Raw genomic sequence first — 24984 nt, 5'->3', positions numbered from 1 at the left:
TATTGGCATTTCTGCAAAACAGAAAAACACCGCTTTACCCCGGTACCCCACTATGCGCCACTCTCCCCTACATACTTTAGAAAACCTAAATAGATATAAACAACAGTTGAGAATCTATTAAATAATCCATCAAATGCAACGGAGGGTTTTATACTGTCAAAGGTCTAAACTTTGCTATTACTCATCTATATATTCCAAAATTAGATATAAATGCGTAAGTACGGTATGTTTGTAGATAATTAGTATCTAAGAAAAATAAACTCCCAACCATTGGAACAAAGTTTTTTTAACTTAAAATTAAATTACTTGATCTAAATAACGGATATAACAAATACTAACAATTTTAAATTTATATTTAATATTACTTCCAACTCGTATTTGTTTAAATTCACTTTACAAGATTTATGTTCGTTCAGATATAGCGCAAAGATCAAAACTTTTTGAAGTTAATAAGATTTTAACTTGAAAGTAAACTCGAATCAGCATACTTTGTAGGAAAGAAATTTCTAATAAAGCTTAAGTCCTTAATAATTTTATTTTGAAAGTAACGAAAATGAAAGAATGACAAAAACATAGGAATTTAATAAATGCATGTTTTTTAATTATCTTAAATTTAAAAGCATATTTTAAAAACATATATTTTTGTTTCAGCTGCTGTTGTAAATAATAATTTATTCATTTATCACTCTCGTAAATGCTATACCGTAAATAATTTCACAACTTTATTGATCTTTTATGTCTTGTTTACTTAATTACGTACATTATTGTATCTCCAAGAAATATCCAACAGACATACATCTTGCAATGCAACAAATGCTTCACAAGTCTATAATATGTACAACAGTTTATAGAGCGAGAGCTTGTAATATATGTGCCAAAATAAAAATGTGTGGGAAATGTACCTATAGTAATCTCTAAACAAAACATCAAAGACCTATCTGAATAAGAGTGGAGCTTTATGCCCCAATTTATTTTATTTTTAAGGCATGTTAAACTTTAATAATCTTCTTGAAATTCCTTCGTCGAATTTAGTAATGTGTGAGTTATTAGCAACTTTGGCTTTCTTTTCCTAATTTTAATTGTACTTTCTTATAATGTAATACAGTAATTAATAAAGTTTTTGGAATAATGTATCATAGTATAATTTGCTGAGAATTGTCTACATCTATTAAAGATCCGATAAGTTCTTAATGATATCCTGTTGTTTTTCTCCTAACAGTCAATCTGTCGATCTATGCTATAACTCTTGAGGATTTATTAAAACTTGATACATATGTTGCTCTTAGCGTAATGAATAGTCAATAGCTCTTCGTATTTAACTGTTGTTAGTATACTTTTGATTTCCTTGAAACAAAATTCATACAAACTTGAACTTTGCTACGTAGGTACCGTTCGCGTCTGGTAAAAAACTTGTACAACTCTTATAACCAAAAACCGTGTTTCTTAAGTTGTGTACGTTGGTCTTGTCACATGTGTTATTCTAATTTCTAGGGCACTGTTGCCAGTTCAACCAAAATATTATATGAAACCTGCTAAAAGCAGGGCAGACCGCCAGTTTTGAGTATACTAAAAACTAAAACATTATCGAACATTCTCTATCAGTCAGTCACATTTATTTAAACATGCATCCTAAAAAATTCTCCTATTACTACTGTAATTTTCCATAATCTCAATTAAGTACCCACACATTGATTTGTGTTTTATTGTAATTTATGAAAATATTTCAATTCAAAAATAATGATAGATAATCAATCTAGACATAACTTTAAATTATTATAATAAAACACTACAGTGAGATATTGGATTGTAACTGTCACGTTTTGAAAAGCGTTTTTTCGTCCCGGATATTTTATAGTTTATAATACGTGGGATAAAGTATAATGTTAGTTTTTCACATTTATTGTTCTTGTAATAAATAATAATTTAATTTTGGTAGTTTGCCTGTTACTAAACTTATTGACACAAAATACAATTCGTGTTCGGTAGGTAATTGAAGTATAAAATTACAGTATATGCATTCCAATGTTCCCTGTGCCAATACCCTAGGTTTAAAGATCCTTCAAACATTTTGGATATTAGCTCAACCCTATCTCTGGTTATTAAATTTATTAGATACGGATTTTTGTTGTTAATGATAAAAATAATACCTATCTAAAACTTTCTACATTTTTGAATTATATTTTAAATTGAATTGAAGTTATTTTTTATATATTTAGATTTTGTGCAATTCCGTTATCTGTGATGACAACAACGAATTGATTCACGGACCATTGTGTCCAGTCTGAACACAGGTTTACATTGGGAAAAAAAAGTGTACCAGTTTTATATGACGGGAAGTGTACCTCTTGGTCCAAGTATTAAATTTAAGGAAACAAATCTTTTTCTTTACCTACATTTTCATGCATTTTCTTTTTCTTAAAAAAATGCTATACTAACATATAGGCAGCTTGAGGAACAGGGAAGAAACTTATTAAATTTGAGGCCAATCGGATTCTTTTTCTTTTTATATTCACACACCTTTTCCTCTTCTTGAAGGTCCTCTCCTGAGCAAAAATCTTTGACTCTTAACACTTTTCTTTTTTCTTTTAAATAAGAATTGAATTTATTTACCAGATTATGTATACATGGGATTAAACCACAATAGAGCGCAATGAAAATTTGTTTTGACGTTTCGATTTCTACTCTGAAAATCGTTTTCTAATAATATTATAAATAATAAATTGCTAACCTATAGCATAAAGGAAACAAACCCTTAAATAAATTAGTAACTCATATATAGTAACTCGTATAGTTAGAATTTAGAAGTTTACTTTCGTTTTAATTGAGAGTGGGTCAGTGTAACGCACACTGTAATACATTCGTATTTTTATAATAGTTTTTAACCATGATATATTCACGAGATATAATGTTATGTAAACTGACCCAGTTGGATCATATAAAAAGGCTTACAGTCTTTCAAACGAAAGAAAGATCGAGATCGAGGAGTTCGACAGCCTAGGTCGAACATTGCAGACACGTTTGTAGGAGCGAGCATACAAGGCTTAGTAGTCCTTACTAGGACTAAGGGGCGGAGACGCCGAGCGAACCTTGGTGACTTGTAAATCTTAAAGCGAAGAGCGGATGCTAAGTTGATTTTAATTAAACTGTCAAGGAGCTGCCTTTGTAGGCATCTCGTAGAGGTTATTTTTAATTAGCATCGGTAAAGAGTCGGGTTTATCGCATGATGTCGACAGGGATGACACTGTAAGTTTTTGACATTTGACAAAGACGGACAGAAACGGCCCCTGCGCTTACGATAAGAGAACAGCAAGTGGAACCATTCCTGAGAAATCAGGGAGTGATCTTCTGTGAAGTAGCTGGGGCAACACCCAGAAAAACCGTAGTTACCCAGAATAAACTCAGCAGGAAGAGCTCAAACAAACAACAAAAGCGCCCAAGCTGCCAGCCATAATTCTAAAATCGCTAGAGAGGCATCAAGCCATCCTACAAATTGCCGTCCGTAACGAAGTAAAATCCAAAAAACAAATTTGCCAAATCCAGAAGAGCAATTATCATAAAGACAGATAACAGGTAGGACTACTTAAAAATGGTTAAAATCGTGAAAGATTATAACCAGACACAACCGATCGAATGGATAGCTTATCCAATCGGTCAAGCAAAAACCAAAAGGTTTGTGATAAGAGGGTTGTACGACACAACGGATCCCCAAAAAATAGTCGACGAGCTGCAATAGCACAACATCCACGATGACAAGTGGTCAACATGATCTCCAAACGAGCGGACAAAAGAAAATTACAACTGCTTTTAGTAACAGTTAAAAAAGACGAAGAGGAAAAACTGAAGAGCATTAGCAATTTATGCAACATGAGAATCCATAGAAGAAGTACACAAGAACAAAAATGAGGTCATGCAGTGTTACAACTGCCAGGGCGTCTAACACGGCTCCAAATCCTGTCACTGCGATGCAAGGTGTGTTAAATGCGGAGATAATCATTTCAGCAATGAATGCACCAAAGATCGATCCACCAATCCTAAATGCGCGAACTGTGGTGAGGCACATACGGCCAACTACAGAGGATGCAACAAGGCACCTAAAAGGAATTCGCATCTACCAATAGCAGGAGGAAGACTAATCAAACCCACATCGCAAGTTAATAAAAATGTGAGCTATGCACAAGCCAAAAACAAGTACAAAACCCCGCAGTCGCAGCCCCAACAACAAGCAGTGAATCAGCCACTCTTATCGCGAACCTAAACACACAAATCCAAAACTTTGCGTGTATGCTCGAGAAAATGTCATCTGTCGTGACAGCACTAGGTAGCTTCGGACAATGACAGGACACCAGACGGACAATCTAAAAATTGGATCATGGAACTCAGGAGGGATGAGAATCAAAATTTACATTTTGGACGAGTTCATCAACAGATTCTAATCCATCAGAGTCCATCATGGTGAAAAAAGGAATAAAACACCAACTTATTCCAACACCTGAAGGACTGGTTACCATGGTCACCTTACCTTGTATATATCAGCATCTAAATATAAAAAGTAGACAACGGACGAAAAGAAGAAAATATTAGTTATCTAATTTGGGCAGTGGGACACTTTGATGATTTGCGACAAGATCTGTGTCTAGCCGTGAACAAAAAAAAAGAAGACCTATATAAAGCATTGGAGGAAACAATCGTAGACCTATGTATAACACTGGAGGTAAGAATCGTAGACCTATGTAGAGAACTGGGCGAAAAAATCTGTGTCGAGCACTAGACGAAAGAACGAAAGCTTATATGTAACAGTGTATAAAATATTGGGTTCCCCTGTCAAGCAGTGGACGTTCAATTAGTGAATAGAAGAAGGTAACATGAGATGAAAAACAGATTAGCTAAAGAAAAGAAGAAGACGAAAGAAAAGAAAAGAAAAGAAAAAAATGATTCGACTTGTCAGTAAGCGTGATGTCACCCGAACACCTGAGCAGGTGCAAACATCAAAGGATGCCGCTTTTTCCCACGGTCGGTAAAATTTTCCCAGCGCCAAGTGCCGCAACATCTACTACCAAGGACACCAAGGAACATAATCAATATTACAACAGGAAACAATACGCTGAAAATCATGTCAGTATATGTGAGACCGCAAGATCCCATTTTTAACGAGGACCTGGACATCGTTTTGGATTGAGAAGAGCCCACTGTCATTATTTATAGGTGACCTAAATGCAAGATCGCCCAACTGGCACGACCGCGCATCAATAGGAACGGGAGACTACTATGTGGCTATCTCGAAGAAAGAAACAATACCTACGCAATTGGACCAGTGGAACCAACATGTTTTAATGGAGAAGAAAGACTTCCTACACATTAAGATATTGCAATCCTACACGCCGTGGGCCAACAATATGAAATAAACTTCATTAAATGAAGGCGATTCCACAGACAACTTAACCATACTGACCCTAGGCGCAATAACACTAGACTACTTGCATCCCTACCAGAAAAATAAAACAAGTTGGCTGAACTTTAGAAGAATTGTAAGCGAAACTATCGGAGCAATACCAACAATCAACAACATAGTAGAACTAGAAGATAGTGTAGCTAATCTTAAAGAAACTATCCAAAACGCTATACAATCTAACACTAAATAGAAAACACAACAACACTAAACAGCAGATTCCAAGACATCAGTGATGAGCTAAAAGAACTCATCAGACAAAAAAACAGACAAAGAAGAAGAGCCAACAGAACCAGAAACCAGGTAGACAAAAGGATTGCAAATTAACTAAATAGGGAAGTAAAGAAACAATTACAAAACCACAAGAACAAAAGCTGGGACACCTATATGCAAGGTTTGAATCCAAACAAATCTGGATTTTGGAAGCTTTCAAAAATCTTGATAAATGACAAGAAACCAATCCCACCTCTACACGGAGAAAATGGAATTGTGATCACGGAAAATGAAAAGTCGGAAGTTATGAAAGATACGCTGGAAACGGGATGCAGAAACAACTATCATCCCAACGAGGACCTAGACTTCACAGATGATGTAGAAAGAGAAACCAGGAGATTAGGTAAAAGAAAGGATAGAATAGGACTACTACACACCCCTCCAGATGAAATAAAGCAGCTAATCAAACTAACTCAAAGAAAGCACCAGGCCCAGACAACATCACTAACAGAGCACTCAAAAATCTGCCAATTAAAGCCTTAGTGTACTGACATACTCAACGGAATGTTAAGACTGAGATACTTCCCGGACAGATGAAAAGAGGCTCATATTATTATGATAGGAAAACCAGGGGAAAATGGAACCTGTTCATATAATTACAGACCAAGTAGTCTATTATCATCACATGCGAGCTGTGATAATAAGAATTATTCCAGAAGCTGATTTTGAAAATGTGTCAAATAGTTTACCATCCTAATTACTAGTATTAAAGCTGACTTGTATATTTTTTGAATTTATATTATGTATATTCTTGTTCTATTTACAGAATAAAACTTACATAGTTCTGCTTTTGCTTTTAAATAACTTTTGATAATAACAAGTCCATGGTTTCCAGTTGATATTTTTATATATTACTCTCATCAAATTTCAACCACTTATTGTCAACATTTTCCTTGATATTTCCTCCATCTATTTGTAAGCTTATTGATGTACTTTTAGCAAAAGGGTCCTCGTTTTCTTCTACACTTTTGTTACCGATTAACCTGGCCCAAATATCCTGGTGAATTAATTAATATATTATTTGAATTGACAATCGTACTATTGTTTCCTTCTTCTTCCCCCTAATTCCAATAAATACTTGCTAGTCTGGATATAATATCCTTGTTTAGTAATGTTTATTTAGGAGCTTGCTTCAGATTTATTCAAAAAAGATTAAATAACATACAAACACATTGCAAACTTTCTTACAATTAGTATCCTTTTTATTCAACAACACCTATTTTTCTTTTGACAATAAAATATACAAATCTACCTTTTAAGCAACTACGGGTGCAAAAGATCCACCAATTCGTTCCTTCTATGTCATCCTCGACATAGTAATCCCAGTCCTATCCTATGATTTGATTTTTGTTAAAAAATGTTGATAACATCATTCTGGTACTTCCCAAATATAAAATAACGATATACTATTTGTATTCAACAGCTATGACCCACATATACAGTTAACAATTGATACAGAGGACAATAAACAATATGATCCTTTCCTCGATAATAAATTAATAAGAACAAACAACAATAAAATTATAGTTGACTGGTATAGATAACCCTCTACATCGGGTAGATACTTACATTAGGTGCCTGTAATATCGTAAACACTCAATGAAAGTAAACTTAATCAAGCAAATGAAGACCAGAGTGATAAAAGTATATGTGATGAAGATTTTCATAAAAACAAAACCTAAAATTATTACAGACAATGTTCATCGACAATGCATATCCAATAGAATTAGTCAACAAAATACTTTTTAACACACCCTCTTCCCTACAACAAATTATAAACGATGCAATTCTTCTTCTTCTTTTTATGTAGACATGACTCGTCGTATATCTGTACTTCTACCTCTCTCTAGCTCTTGCCATCAATTTTTCTAAGTGTTTGCATATCTGCTGTTTCTAACATCCTTTTTGTCCACTCTGTGTCAGGACGTGTTTCTGCCGTGTATGTCATTATTGATCTGATGACTGTTTCGTAAATTCTGCCTTTTATTCCTTTCCTGATATTTTTATTTCTCCATATTGTTTCTGCGGCTCTGTTTGCTCTATTCACTTGATTTTCCACTTCAGCTTCTAGCTTTTCGTTTCCGTAGCTAGATAATGTGATGTGATTTTCAACAATCAATTAAAATTGAGTTTTCCACCTTATGTTCAAAGTTTATGTGGCGATAAATCCATTTTTTTTTACTTAAATTGTTACCTTGTGTTACAAAAAACTTTATTAGAGCTCAAATAAAGGACTTACTATGTGAGCTAAAACATCAAGCCAATACCATGGCCACAAAAACCTTCTTCTTGGTCTATACTGAGAAAAGAAAAAGTTTTTAAAGGTAACATCTTTCAAACTCCAATACACGAAACATGTGGTTAAGACTATTATTTATAGTTATTAAATGTAATTCAATACATAGGGTAATACTCCATGCATTTACAATAGTAAATTTTTGTGTTTGTTTTTGTACCATTTTTCAATGTTTTATATGTTTGTTTGTAATTTTTTAAAATGATGAACATCTTTCAATATGGCATTATCCCCGCATTATAAGTATGATCATATTAAGACTTTGATTTCTCTTCTACTTCTTTTTATGTAGGCCTGACTCTGTCTGTTTTTTAATGTGCCTACAGTAAATTGTCGTTCCATCGGTTTCGTGGTCTTTCTACTAATGTTCTTTCTATTGGGGAACCTTTTCTTGTCGCCTTTACTACTTTATTTGTTGTCATTCGGCCTATATGATCGTTCTATTCTACCCTTCTATTTCCTACCCAGTTCTTGATGGTCTCCACTTTGCATCTATACTTCTAGCTCTATCCCATAGTGTCTTACCATCAATTTTCCTAAGTGTTTTCATTTTTGCTGAAATAATTCTATATCCTTTTTGTCCTCTCTGTGTCAGGTCGTGTTTCTGCCACGTATTTCATTATTGGTCTGATAACTGTTTTGTAAATTCTGCCATTCGTTTGCCATAAAATCCATCACTTGTTCTATTACCTGACCTTCCAGTTCCAATTTATATCTTAGCAAATTTACTGTTATAACCGTATAACCATGCATTGTGCCTTTTTAGGGGAAATTAACATGTTAAATTTTCTGGCACCTATATATTAAATTGGTGCAGCATACGCTGTAATTCATCTTTGGGAGAGTAATATTGCGTCGTCTGCATAGCAGAATATTTTAATTTAGTATTTCTCCCATTTGGTATTCTTTTTTAGTTCTTCCTTTTTTTATTATTTCATCCATAATCAGGTTAAACAATAGAGGACTTAGCGAATATTCCTGTCTTATCCCATTGCCAGCTTCAGGTCGGCTAGTTCTTCTACTTTCACTTTTATTGTGTTGTTTTGGTAGATATTTTCGATCGTTTTGATTATTCATAGAAGTACATATCTCTCTTGCGTACAATAAGTGGATATTGTCCCTTAATTTGACCCGATCAAGTTCTTTCTTAAGATCCACGAAACATAGATATACCGGTCTGTTGTATTCTAATGATTTCTTTTGCACTTGCCTCATAAATACAGCGTCGGTGCATGATCTTCCCGACCTAAAACTTTGTTGTTCTTCTGCTAGTCTTATAATTTCATTCAGTTTATTTGTTATAACTTTGGTTGTTAATTTTAGTGTTATATTTAATAAATTAATTCCTCTGTAATTTTCCGGGTTGAATTTGTCTCCCTTTTTAAAGAGAGGTATTAGGATGTTTGATCTCCATTCTTGAGGAATTCTGTTTTGTTCTGTTATTTTTTTGATTATTTTTAATAGTTATTTGGTCATATCTGGTCCGCTGTACTTTAGAACTTCGTTCGGTATTCAGTCGTTTTTTGGTGATTTTTAATTTTTTAATTTTCTTAATGCTTTCTTTACCTCTTCCTTCTCAATATTTATTTCTTCGTTTGTTGTCACCTCTGGTGTTGGTGGTTCAATATCGTCACCTTTAGCAAATAGGGATCGAAAATAGTCTACCCATGTTTCCTTCTGAAAGTGTTTCGTTTAAATTAGTTCGTTCATGTCTTTCCTTTGTCCTCTGATCATTCTTCATATTTCTTTCCGCGTTCCGTAGAAGTCGTGTTCCATCTGTTTTTAGAAGCTCTGCCTTCTCATGCTAACTATAATAGTAATAAATTATTTGTAGCATTTCCGTACGATGTTCATTCCCTGATAATAATTATAGAATTCAAGGCCATGAATACATAAATTACATTATAACATGATTAGAAGGCCATGAATATATTCTCAATCAATGATAAAAAGTATACAAAACAAAATGGAAACAACATATAAACAGAATGGATGAAAATTTACTAACTTAACAAACAGTAAGTAGAAGACTTCTTGACAGGTAGTGCCTGTCAAGGGGTTGAATGTTTTTCATGTTCCAACTTTTATTTTTAAAATATTTATTTTAATTTAAGTATATTTTAAATTTTTTATTTTCACATAATATGTAGTTTATCTAGAACATTAAAAAAACTTGATTTTATCATCAATTTAACTATGAAAATATATTGTTCTTCGAATACTTATTAATTCCATTTCTAATAAAATTGCAAGCAAATATGCTATTTTAATCAAGGACATACTGTATATATTATTTAAGAGATATCTTTTCAACTTCAGAGATAGGTTTTTGCTGTAGTGGAACCAAAGTAATCTTTTGTCCTCTCCACATATTTCATCAAATCTACACAAAAACAAGCTTAGCTACCATTTCACCACGACTATAAATAACCCCTAATTAGATGATAATTAATACAATAACTTTTATACGAAGCTGAAATCCACTCAAGAATTCCGAAAGAAACGCCTGAAATGCCTGAAAACGGCTGAAATGGTGAAATATGGGCACCGTACTTGGAGTCTCCTCACTTCATATACACACATACATATTATATGCAATTATAATTCTCAGTGCACGATGCCGAAAGAGCGGAGGGGGAAAAGTGGGGGATGTTATCCGCCATATTGTATCCGCCCCCGCTTTCCTGTAGCCCCGCCCGAACGCTATCTTTGTCTTTATAGCAATTCCCGCGATAATTTTGTCTCGCTCTTCTATGTATATCATACAGCATAGTGTGTTCAAATAATTTTAATGGATCGCGAGAAGAATCAGTTTTGCTCGTCGGTCGGGAAAAGAAATTTGAAGAGAATAGGAAGGAATAGCCGGGCTTTTTCAGGCACTGAATTCGACGCTCTGCTTTTATTTCAATTCTTTAAAGGAATCTTTTGTGTTTTATTGTTTATTTTACGTACAATTTCTCCCGGTTTTTCTCTGGATGGATTTCTCGTTTTGAGGTCTTTGATATTATTAATTGATAATGGTGGATAGTTTCATATAATTTATCGATTTTCACATTTTTCTTTATCTCGAGGATTCTGAAAGGAAACCAATTTGTGTAACCGGAAAAAATAGACTAGGTAGTTGAATAGACAGATATTATAAGATTAAATTAACATACACTATTGACCGTTTGGCATAATGTTTTTTTTTTCGAATGTTACAACAAAATATCTACAATATTATCATGACAAATTGGTTAATATCTTGTCTTGCAAAAACATTAATTATTACTTGTACTTACTGTATACCTGGTTTATTATATTTTAAAGAACCATATTTACGATACATTTTTTAACGATTTCTTAAAAATGGAAAGCATGTATTTGGCCGCTCAGAATTTACAAGCCATTGGTACATAGCTTGAATTAGGTATAACTTCTACGTTATTAAAGTTATACATCTTTGGGCAACATACAATTTTTTCTACAAAACTGATAGTAGGTCACGGAATTTAATTTGAATTTAGTTTACACTAACTGAAAAATATTTAAACTGAGAGACTCAAGTGTCTCTGAAACATGGTGTACATACATGGTAGAAAAAACATTAAGGTATCTAAAAGTAATATCGTCAAGCTAAGGTTTAGAAATTTTTTGGTTAAATAGTAGGACAATTAAAAAAAAACGTCATCTTTGGCGATGTTTCCAACCCTTGTTGGCAATATCGCCAACCTATTTATTACACTTATTTCGAATTCAATACGGTCTAACAATTAGACATTATACTTCAAAATGATATATTTGCTGAAAAATAACAATAAGTATTTAAGAACAATAAGGACAAATATATGATTGAACACTGTCTTCTTTTATTAGTCCAAGGCAGTCCCCATATAAGTAACACAAACAAACGCTGCATAATCTCATATCGGCTATTCTATCCTCGTTACATACCTTGCAAAACCAGTTTTCCTTGGTACTCGAAGAACCTTTCTCGGATACTTTAGGTAAACTGGGTTTCTTACGGGTGGTATTAATTTTATCGGTGTCGAACAGATCTTTTGTCACAACTTGCGCTCTACTATTGACAGCGGCTTTTCTTTTTGCTCGTGTAGATTTTTATACCATATCTGGAGTGGTTAGCATATCTGAAAATAAAGTGTCATATTTTTCCGTAAAATAGTTTCGAAACACAATTCAGATTTCTGCCTTAATCTGAGCCTTCTAAAAATTGCAAGGCAAAGCAGACGTTGATAAAAATGTTAATAGAGACATAGGGAATCTAAAATTTGCATTCCACGACATGTCTTCTCAACTAAGCAGAAATCATTAGCGAATTGGTTTCTTGTACTCATACAGAGTAGATCCGAATAAAATGAAAAAGACAGTAAAGATTTGATTTCACGTACAAAGCGTCTATGTATCTGTTTATACGTATTTCGTCTTAATAAGGCTCATCAGAACAGCTATTCATAGGCGTTCTCAACGTGAAAAATAAATAGTTCCTGTCTTTAAGAAGCAACACTAAAATGGCTTCGAAACGGACGCAATAGCGACATCTGATAATAAATCCGTAAAATAGTTTCGAAACACAATTCAGATTTCTGCCTTAATCTGAGCCTTCTAAACATTGCAAGGCAAAGCAGACGTTAATAAAGATGTTAATAGAGACATGGGGAATCTAAAATTTGCATTCCACGACATGTCTCCTCAACTAAGCAGAAATCATTAGCGAATTATATAAGCTATAAGCAACACTAAAATGGCTTCGAAACGGACGCAATAGCGACATCTGATAATAAATACGTAAAATAGTTTCGAAACACAATTCAGATTTCTGCCTTAATCTGAGCCTTCTAAAAATTGCAAGCAAAGCAGACGTTGATAAAAATGTTAATAGAGAATTGTGTTTCAAAACTATTTTACGGATTTATTATCAGATGTCGCTATTGCGTCCGTTTTGAAGCCATTTTAGTGTTGCTTCTTAAAGACAGGAAAGATTTATTTTTCACGTTGAGAACGCCTATGAATATGAAATGTTTAATGTCTTTTTCATTTTATTCGGATCTACTCTGTATGAGTACAAGAAACCAATTCGCTAATGATTTCTGCTTAGTTGAGGAGACATGTCGTGAAATGCAAATTTTAGATTCCCCATGTCTCTATTAACATCTTTATCAACGTCTGCTTTGCCTTGCAATTTTTAGAAGGCTCAGATTAAGGCAGAAATCTGAATTGTGTTTCAAAACTATTTTACGGATTTATTATCAGATGTCGCTATTGCGTCCGTTTCGAAGCCATTTTAGTGTTGCTTCTTAAAGACAGGAAAGATTTATTTTTCACGTTGAGAACGCCTATGAAAAGCTGTTCTTATGAGCCTTATTAAGGCCAAATACGTATAAACAGATACATAGACGCTTTGTACGTGAAATCAAATCTTTACTGTCTTTTTCATTTCATTTCATGTCATATTTTTCTTCATATGATGTTTCTCTACGGCAGAGCGCTTTTTAATTTTTCCAACCTTCGACGTACTGAGGTGACTGCTTTTGAGAAGAATGTGCTTGAACTGGATAATTCTCGGTTAATAGTTCATCAAGTTCAATAGAGTAATCAGTTACTGTATTGGGAGCAAACGCCTCTATTGCAATTGCATCTGGATTCAGAGGGTAAACGCCTGTTGCCGAAAATCCTAATTTGATGTTAGCAGGTGTCAAAGACTTATCCCATACTATGGAGAAAATGGATCCGAAACGTTGCTTCGTTATTGAGCGATCTCTGTTTTGATTCCAGTATTTTAAAACCTCATTATCCCAGAAGTGCCCAAAGGATCTAAAACAGCCCTATTGTTGTATTGCTGGAAAAGCTATATAGGATAATATCAAGCATATCTTCTTCTTGAACAATAGAATAATCTAGATGAGAAGAAGCACCATCAAAAATTAATAGACAGTTGCCAGCTGATTTGTCCTTCGCAAAATGGTGCAAACAATAAATAAATGTGTAAAAGTCCAAATAACAAACTTAACAGAAAACCAAAAAAGATAGACAAAAGTATTATATATAAAAAAGTTAAATCAATTTAAAGCTTTCTGATAAACAATTTTTTTGTTTTTTTTTGCGGTTAGTAAATTGTCCATGCCCGAAATATGGAAACTCTAACTTGACTACTAAACTTCCAATGATTGAATTTATTTATCGTAATTACAAAAATCCAAGTTTACGGTAAATTATAGACGCTTAAATCAAATGTTAAGTCCGTTGGAATCATCTCGTCATTCTCATTTTTAACTGTATAAATTAATTAGAACTAAAACAACTCTCCTGGAAGAAAATTCTAAATGGCCGCATTAAGATCATCGATATCTGTATTTTTTGCCGCCAATACTGCTCTTTCTCCACTCAGATAATTATGGTTATGGAACTGTTACGTTCTGGACCAAAAAAAACACGCTAAATAAGCTCCTCTTTCGAGTTTATAAAGTAACAGAAATCCGTGGATAATGTAATCAATCTTATCGAGGTTGCGACTTTACCATTTACAATGTTTAAAATTGCATGTTAGGTGTCAATTGGTGCGTCTTTACGTGTCGCCACAAGTTGGTGGCAATAGAATCATGCTCCACCAAAAAAATGTATAAGTTGTGATGCACAATGACCTCTTATGGGACATCTTATGGTTTAATGGTAATTTGAAAGCAACAAGTGTAGTTCGTCCGCCTTCTAATACCTTTGCAGCTATTTCAGATGAAGCCAACGCTAGGTCTACTTGATTTTGCGATTTGATTCTCGCTAATCAGAAAAAAATTAGAAATAGGTAAAAAAATAATAATAAGACTTACTCACAATCAATTTATTCTATGACCAACGTTTTGCTGCAACTATTTAGTTGCAGTAACTATTTAGTTGCAGTAAAACCGATCATCACCTGTCACCAGTTTACCATAATAGCTTTAACTGTGTTTTCTCAAACATTCCATAATAATCCTTGTATTATTTAGTTTACCATCTATCGTTGACCTAAAGATGCATAGCAAATTATAGTATGCGAAATTGATCGTTGGTGGTAGAATAAATTGATTGTGAGTACCTAAGTCTTATTCTTATTTCTTTTTACCTATTTGAAATGGACTCACACAGGCAAATATTCAAGATTTAAAATTAGAAAAGTTTTTTCTGCCCCTCCCGCAGCATCAAGGAAGTAAATTCAACCAGATCCAATGTTGTCAATTTCTCTCAAAGTATTGTACGTAATCCTTTCTTGTTATTCAATTGTGAAACATTTGAATGAACTTTTTCGTCCAATGCTTCAGTTTCGAACTGTTGTTTTCTTTGTAACTATTCTTCTCTTTCATAGAGTCACAAGCGAAATTAATAACATTTAAAAAGAAAAAAACAGTTATGATTTGATTTCACGTATAGTGCGTCTGTGTATCCGCTTATACCTATTTCGCCCTAAAAGGGCTCTTCAGAACGACTATTCACAGTCGCTCTGAACGTGAAAATAAATCTTTTATGTCTTAGGAAGCAACTCTAACATGGCTTCGTATGGACACACATAGCGACATCAAATACGTAAACTAATTTTCGAAATCAAATTCGGATTTTTGCTTTAATCTGTACCTTCTAAGAATTGAAATAATAATAATAATAACATCTTTATCATCGTCTGTTTTGCCTTGCAATTCTTAGAAGACACAGATTAAAGCAAAAATCCAAATTTGGTTTCGAAAATTAGTTTAGGGATTTTAATATCAGATGTCGCTATTTGCGTCCATACGAAGCCATGTTAGAGTTGCTTCCTAAGACATAAAAGATTTATTTTCACGTTCAGAGCAACTGTGAATAAACTTTGATCAGATAAAAGGCATATATCGAGCACAGTTTAATTTAATCTTGCCCAAGTACTTTCGATCCCTAGATCATCTTCAGGGGCATCTGAAATAAGCCAAGAAACGTTTTTTATAACCAAAGAAATTGATTAACTTCGATAAAAACTCGAAGTTTATGGTTGAAAAAAGGTTTTTATGTGATTAACGTTTATAGACTTACTTCGTCAATTGTGGCCTATCCGGCAAGAACAAGATGTCATAAACATATAAATGTACATTACACTACACTACAAATGGACAAACAAACACTTTAAAATTATTTAAGAAAGGCTACATTACTTGAAGAAGCCGGAGACAGAATGGCTCCTGATCTAACGGAAATGTTGGGGTGACATGTGACAAATGACAACTTGGATGAGCAGTCACAATCATAGATATGTGATCTGCACCTTTTACAATTCTATGAAACTAAGTATTGACCAAAAGTCCAACTGACACTACTATAGGAGGTCACTGATGATTTTTTAAGTAGATTGAATAATCCAGATCTCACACTCAAACATGTCTGTAATAATTAAGGTGTTAGTTTGGGAGCAACTGAAATCGACGAAAAGTAAGAATGCAAGAAGCGGACTAAACAATATATTAGACAGTGGGTGGTTGACTACAATAAAATGGTCTACCAAGCACTATCTGTAATGTAGAAAGGAAGAGATCTGACTATGTAATTAAAATACTAATAATGGAAAATCAAAATGGAAAGCAAAGTATATAAATGGGGTGTAATCCAAGTAGTTCAGTTGAACCCACAGTCAATGGTATAACTATAAAATTACTATGGATGTGCTCAGTGCAGGAAGTCTAAACAGTCGAGCTGGGTCCCCTACGAGGTGAAGCTGTAATAAAGTTTTTAAAAATAGGTTTAAATTTAGTGCAATTTAAATTAATTTGAGTATTAAGACAGTGAGAGTTTTCATTTGTTTCCCTTGTAATTTCCAAATCTTCCAATAAATCTAACTCCATATAGTTTTTCTTTCTACTAATGTCATGTAAGATAGATGAACCAGTGTTGATGTTAAAATTGTGTTTACTGGATAATAAGTGTTGACCAAAACTTGAAGAGTTTGGTCTTTTCAAATGTTCTGAAACTCTAGTGGATAACTTTCTAATGGTTCTACCTACATAAGAGGCACCACAATCATCACATTTTAATTTGTAAATACCACTTTTGTCAAGTGTGTTCATCCTATCTTTGGTGTTGATTAAGAAGGAACCTAAGGTGTTGTGTGACTTTTTGATGTTATCGATTGTAGAAGTAAAAAGTTTAGATATTTTATTGGAAATGCTGCTAATGTAGGTGAAGGAGAAATATCTGGTGTTATTTGAAGCAGTAGGTTGAAGAAAACATTGTGACGAATATGCAAGCTTTTCTGCAATTTTTAGTTTAGCTCTATTTAGAAGCTTATAGATAATGTTAGGATCATAACCATTATTGAAAGCAATTTGTTTAAGGGTATTAAGTTCTGAATTAAAATTATCATTAGAAAGTGGAAATTTGAGTAACCTATGAATGTAACTGTTGAAAGCAGCCATTTTATGTTGGGTTGGATGATTAGATGTATCATGTATAACATGATCTGTTTGGGTAGGTTTTCTGTAAATATTGTACTCTAAAGAATCTTTATTACGGGAAATAGTCATATCCAAGAAGTTCAACTTTTTATCAGATTCTGGTTCCAGAGTAAAAGAGATGTTGGGATGGAGGTTATTAAGATCATCCAGAATCTGTAAAGCATCATCTTGGGTTCCCTGTATGAGAGCTATACAATCATCAACATACCTTGACCAAAAAACTAGTCCGCTTCTTGCATTCTTACTTTTCGTCGATTTCAGTTGCTCCCAAACTAACACCTTAATTATTACAGACATGTTTGAGTGTGAGATCTGGATTATTCAATCTACTTAAAAAATATTCTATATAATTTTATATTTCATCAGTGACCTCCTATAGTAGTGTCAGTTGGACTTTTGGTCAATACTTAGTTTCATAGAATTGTAAAAGGTGCAGATCACATATATATGATTGTGACTGCTCATCCAAGTTGTCATTTGTCACATGTCACCCCAACATTTCCGTTAGATCAGGAGCCATTCTGTCTCCGGCTTCTTCAAGTAATGTAGCCTTTCTTAAATAATTTTAAAGTGTTTGTTTGTCCATTTGTAGTGTAGTGTAATGTACATTTATATGTTTATGACATCTTGTTCTTGCCGGATAGGCCACAATTGACGAAGTAAGTCTATAAACGTTAATCACATAAAAACCTTTTTTCAACCATAAACTTCGAGTATTTATCGAAGTTAATCAATTTCTTTGGTTATAAAAAACGTTTCTTGGCTTATTTCTGATGCCCCTGAAGATGATCTAGGGATCGAAAGTACTTGGGCAAGATTAAATTAAACTGTGCTCGATATATGCCTTTTATCTGATCAAAGTTCATTTATTCGAGCATTCAACCTTATATTCAACTGTGAATAGCCGCTCTGAGGAGCCCTTTTAGGGCGAAATACGTATAAGCGGATACACAGACGCACTTTTTATTCTGATATACTCTGTACGAGTACTAAAAACCAATTCGCTAAGGATTTTTGCTTAGTTGAGAGGATTTGTTGTGGAATGCAATTTTTAGATTCCCCATGTCTCTAATAACATCTTTATCAACGTCTGTTTTGCCTTGCAATTCTTAGAAGGCACAGATTAAAGCAAAAATCCTAATTTTGTTTCGAAAATTAGTTTACGGATTTTAATAACATTTGTTTATTGTCAAATATTAATGGTGCGTTTATAAATTTTCCTAAACACATAATAATGGTACGTTCAGAAATTTTCTTAGATACATAAAAAACTATGTCTTGATAATAAACTAAAATAAAAAAATTAAATTAAAGAGTAAATAATAGACTCGCGTAGTAGAACCTACGCAAGTTTTTTAACAATAGTCAAAATTTATTAACATGATTAATTTAAAGAATATTCATTAAAACAAATACAAGGTAAGTCAAAATTCAAATAAAAAAATTTTCTCAGTAATTTTAAATAGATCACCCTGTATTTTTTATCACTATCGAAAAGTAATATTACCATACTTCAATTTTTATTAAGTGTTCCCTATCAATAAAGTTATTAGTTTTTTAGATATTTTCATGTTTCTATCAAAGTATTAATAAGGTAGAGGTATTTAAACGTTTACCAATAATTATTATAAGCTGGCCGTGATTGATTTGTCAAAATCTGACAGTTCGCCATTATTGTATGTTAGTTTAGTAATTAAATAAGGATAAAGAAAGGAAAATAATTTACTTCAAATAAAATTTATAAAAAAATTAAATTTAGCTAACCGAAAAGTGAAAAAAAAACAACACTAAGAAAAATATAAAATAGTACTCATTTTAACGTATCTTATTATTCGCTCCGTGCGTGATTGACGCGACATCTACCGCCTTCATCTGACAGTTTTGGACCTCCCAATTTGAGGTTAAATATATGTTAAATAGATACGAAATTGACAGTATTAATAATTAATTTCTAATTATATTTTTTCAGTTTATGTACAAAATAAATTTAGTATTAAAAACTGGGTTGCTAAAAATTCATCACCTTTATCCTAGGGATTTTATTGAGTCAACTTCGTTGACCATCAAATTGATCCATTTCTTTATTTTTTATTTGGACCACTTTTTTCCTTTATATTATTTGCATCTAAATATTCGGAGTTAAGTGCTAAGCTTTCATTTCTGAGTTTTTCGAAATAACCTGCCAGGCAATGATTAGATATATTCTTTGAAAAAGAGGCATAACAATAGTATAGCAAAGCAAATGCTTGCAAACATAAAGAGCTCTAGAGCTTCAGTTTAGAAAGATACAATATCGGGTTTTTAGTATGCAAATAAGGTCAGTATCTGACATTAATTTTACGTTAAACACTGCAGAATATCCCAGCAAGCAACATTTCTACAAACAGCAACATACAACAAACTTACAGAATGACCCTGTATATAACATAATTTTATTTAGGCGCAGTACTAATACCCTAAAAAAGTTTTTTAACATTACAGAAATTGATACTTCTACAATGATGTGTAGATCACCATAAGGTGTTTTGTGACCAACATTCATTATGTATATGTCAGAGAAGATGTTGATCCAGTGCACCAATAATGGTCCAAAAAGGAACCCACGTTACAGCAGCATTGAGGTATAATACTACTCTTCATGGGTAGATTCTATAATTGCTGATTTGCATGTTCCGTAAAGAAGTATCAGAAGAACACCACAGAAAATCTGGTGAGAGGCACTTATCAAAGACATTTCTGTGAAGGGGGTTGATATTAGTATTATTTAAGACAGAAAATTATAAAGAAATGTAACTAGGTTATAGAATAGTTTGATTGATCGTAACTACTTAAAAAAATCTAAACTTAAATATCAAAAAGGTGTGTTAAGGTCTTGGTTGGTGGTTTTTAGTAATAGATAAAATAAATAAATTTTCAGTATAAATCCGCATAACAAAAATATCCAAAATAAATGCAAAAAATCGGTTACAATAATTCCGGCTTCTTCATAAAAACGGAGATAAATTAGACCTTGAAAACTATATGCCAATTATCTTATTCAACCACATATACAAGGTCTTTACTAGAATGATGACAAACAGATTTGAAATAATACTCGATTTCTACCAGTCAGAAGAATAAGCAGGTTTGAATGAGACAACGAAAAAAATGACCATCTGCAGGATTTTAAAACTCTAGTCGAAAAGTCGATCGAATATAGTAGCCCCCCTCATGTTGACTTCCACAAAGCACTTTTTAACATAGTAGAAACAGTCGTTATCTTAACAGCACTATTAGAAAGCGGAATATACTACAAGTATGAGAATATTATCCGAAATATATACAATAATGTAAACCTTTATTGTATAACTGAGATACTTTGTTGCCAAAAATTATTTATAATAATCACTAAGTCCGATTTACCATTTAAACGATTAGTGTGGCTTAAAGTGTAGTAACACCGATGCATAAAAGCCAAATCATCTTCAAAATGCCGATGACCTTGTTTCCATAACAAAACGACTAAGGAGAACCTAATACGCTACAACAACTACAGCAAGTAACTCATAGAGTCGATTTAAGGATAAACTAAGGGAAAACAAAAATGATAACAAATCTCGTACCTATTGAACTATAGAAACCGAGAAAGTAAGAAAGATATGTGTATTTGGGCCACTAAGTAATATTAACGCAGGAAAACCAGAATTTTAGGTACTCAGAAGAGCAAATTTAGGTTGGGCTGAATTCTACAGAATGAGAGACGTGTTTAAAACAAATATCTCTGTAGAGTAGTTCTGGTGTCATCATGTTTAAGTTTATCTGTGTGACTATTTAATACGTTATTTGGCTTCAATTATTGTTTGCCTTAAGTCTCAGTATGGTCTCTAAAGATGTCATTCCTGTACTTTTCAAGGCTCATGTTATATTTAGAAGCGCTTCCCTTTGTAGAGTGTTGAGAGAGATGGAAAAAGTTTGTCAAGCCGTCGTTTTTTAAACCACATCGCTGATGTGTATAACCAACAGATTACCTTTGTCTACAGCCCCCAGGTTTTACCTACAACTCGCCTGCAGCTTCAGAAGAGTCGCGTAGCCCTATTGGTTATGCTGTTAATATGAGTGTTCCAATTGAGTTTGGAATCTAGGGTTTCCCTTAGATACTTAACCCCATTGGTTCTTTCTAGTTCCTCCCCAAATAATTTTAGTCTACTTAAGTTTAGTTTGAGAATGTTTCACAGAGAGGTTGTCTTTCAGACGTCAATATTCTATATATTAAAGGGTATATCGCATCTGCTCCACAACAGTACTGGGACATTTTCCTTAAGTCACTGTTAATCTATCATACATACATATTGTTTCTGACAATACACCCCCTTTAGAGCACTTCTTAGTTGTCCTTAGGTTTATGACACCTTCATACGTGTCTATGGATATTAGGCTGAATAATCCTCTCCATGATGTGTTGTTGATTTGTTTTTTCCTCACCAATGCACAATGTATTGACTAGATATAGCTTTGATGTCTAAAAATGCAGCAAGGTTGACTTCTTTCTGATGTAAGATCATTTCGAGTTCTGACACCAGATTATGCAGGGCGGCTTCACCTGATTTCCTTGTTTGAAACCACACCAAGATTGTTTTTCTTGATGTATTTATTCACGACCTTTTCGATTATTTTTAACATAAATAAAGTTATTATTTATGTGAGTTCGCAATAGCTAAATACGTAAAAAAAACTATTCACTGAAAGAAGCTCATACATATGATGTACATAATGACATTAGACTTACTAATTATATATAACTGGATATATCGTAATAATAATAGAGTAACGCAACACAACATTTTTTAACTAACTGTAACTTACTATGTCACTAATACTTACAAACTAACTGAAAACTTCAATATATTTTATTGGTAACTTGGTTTAGCCAATTTATTAACTAGCAGTATAATACATATCCAAACTTGCCAAAATAATTTTTAATTAACCTATTTCAAGAACAAAATTATATGCGTAAACTATGAGGACTCAAGGTACTGCTCAGTGAGATTCTAGGCAAACAGCGTAAGTTGCTTATGCTGGTAATTTAAAATAAGATAATTATAAGTAAGTACATTTAGGTAAGAACCAAAGTATCGCAAAATTTATTTAATAAGAGAAAAAATAAACTCAGTTACAGAATAAAGGGACATGATCGTGGTTAAACGAGCTTTAAAAAAATCAAAGAGAAGACCAACTGCATAAAAGGTGTTAAAAAATCAAATCATCAAAATCTTCAAATCCAAAAGACCGCCAAGAAAAAATTAAAAATAGCAGTGATAAAAGCTAAAGCCGAAACGTATACCAATATATACGATATAGTTGATACTAGGTAGGGTAAAAAGAAGATATATAAAATAACTAAACATAGAGCAAAGAAAGCCAAATAAAGAAAATCAGTTTAACTGACGGAGGCAGTAAAAACAAAGGTCAGAAAAATACTGAAAGGTTGATCAAGCACTTCGAAAAACAAAGAAATATAAAGCAGTTTGACAACATGGTATTCCTGCTGACATGTGACACGTAAGTGAAGACAGGAGCAACTAATTAACAGGTTTGTTTAATAAAATTTTAAAAGTGCTGAAAATGCCACACGCGTATGTGTGGCACATCTGTTCAATAATGCGCAAACTACGCGACCAAAAAACTATGTATTCATACCATGAAAATATGGGAGAGAGAAATTGATAGACGGATAGGTAAAGAAACCGAAATCAGGGTGAATTTGTACAAAGCAGGTCAACGATACATGCAAATTTTCACTATAATGCAGTTCATGAAAAAATATGGGAATAAAGAAACAAACGCTCATATGGTATTAATTGATCTTGAGAAAGTACATGGTAGAATTGCCGAATACATACTGTAGTGGACGTTCAATAAGAAAGTGGTCCCCAGTGATCATAATATGTGAAGATTGTGGGAAAATTTTATATGGAAGTACCAGCTAGTATTAGGACAAGCAAGGTAGAGACTAATACCTTTTAAGTAAAAGTAGAATTGTATCAGAAGTCAGTGTTTAAAATATTATCATTTGTGTCATACCAGATAACAGAAAGTACAGGGTAACATCGTCTGGTGCTCAATATATGCCTGTCATGTAGTCTACCTAGTAAATACTAAAAAGAATTTAGAGTAAAGACGGGTACAGTTGAGATCAGCGCATTTTATACCCGAATTTTAGTTAGAATTACAAATAAGTTGGAAAATTTGAATGATAAACTCAGAGTCAATTTTGTTTACAGTTTTTTAAAAATAATTGCTTTGTTAGTAAAAATTTTCATCTTGGCCTGATTGAAACTAACGACCCTTCAGTTTTTACGCTCAGTAAGTTGACGCTCTTACAGCTTCGCAACTAAGATAGTATACACTAGACATAAAGCGGGGTGAATAAAACAGGCGAGCGTTATGTGACAATAAGACTAACGAAAATAAAAGGAAAATTGTATGAGAATGTCAACAGATCTGCTATGATGTTTAAAAATTGCTTAAATTTTGAAATATATTTATTAGGGAAAGACTATAATAAAATAGAAAAGAAATAAGAGAAAAGAACGAAATCCTAAAAGTTACTCAAATATTTTACCGTGATTTATATTCCTCAAACAAGAACCCAGATAACACTGCAAAGAAATATCTTAAGAGAAAGATAACGAATGTCAACTCAGAAATAACCCCTAACATAGAAACCTTCAAAATACTACGAATCCCTACTCAAGCTATGGCACAACTAAAGAACAATAAGGCTCCGGGCCGAGATGGAATACTTGTAGAAATGTTGAAGGAGGGGAGTAAAATTATTCTCCTTCTTCATAGAGGAGTGAGGATGATTGGAATGAAAGTTTGACAATACTTCTCTTTAAAAATGGAGACAGGGGGGATCTGAAGAACTATAGGCTCAATCTCACTGCTGTCCCAAATGTACAAACTGTTTATGAGAGTAATAACTAGGTTAACATAGAAGCTCGATAGCTGTCAACCGGTAGATAGAGCAGGCAGGATTCCGAAAAGGTAACAGTACAGCCGATCATCTTCTTACAGTCAGAATGTTAATAGAGAAAGCTAATGAATATCACTTGAACTTATACATTGGCTTCGTTGGCTTATACATTATAAAGAGGCATTCGACTCCATAGAACTTTGGGCAATAGAGAGAGCTATGAACAACTGCGGGATAGACTCTTGCAGAATGCTCACACATAATATTTACAAGAAAACTACAATCAAAATACAAATAGATGCGAAAACCAAAGCTATACCAATCAACAGAGGTGTTCGCCAGGGAAATGCTATATCACCAAAGCTATTCACACTTGAAGGACGACCACGGGAAAGAAAGATCAGACTCACATTTTGTTCATTTTGTACAAATCGAATTTTAAAGTTTCAAGTCGTTTATTTTGGTTCAGAAAATTTTAATACAAAATGTTTAGTTATCAGTTTATTACTATATGACTTTTTAATACAAAAATAAAAAAAAAATAGTTTGCTAATTATATTTGTCTTTG

Source organism: Diabrotica undecimpunctata, chromosome 6 (genome assembly GCF_040954645.1).
Source record: "Diabrotica undecimpunctata isolate CICGRU chromosome 6, icDiaUnde3, whole genome shotgun sequence".
Lineage (NCBI taxonomy): Eukaryota > Metazoa > Arthropoda > Insecta > Coleoptera > Chrysomelidae > Diabrotica > Diabrotica undecimpunctata.
This window is presented reverse-complemented; position numbering follows the sequence as displayed.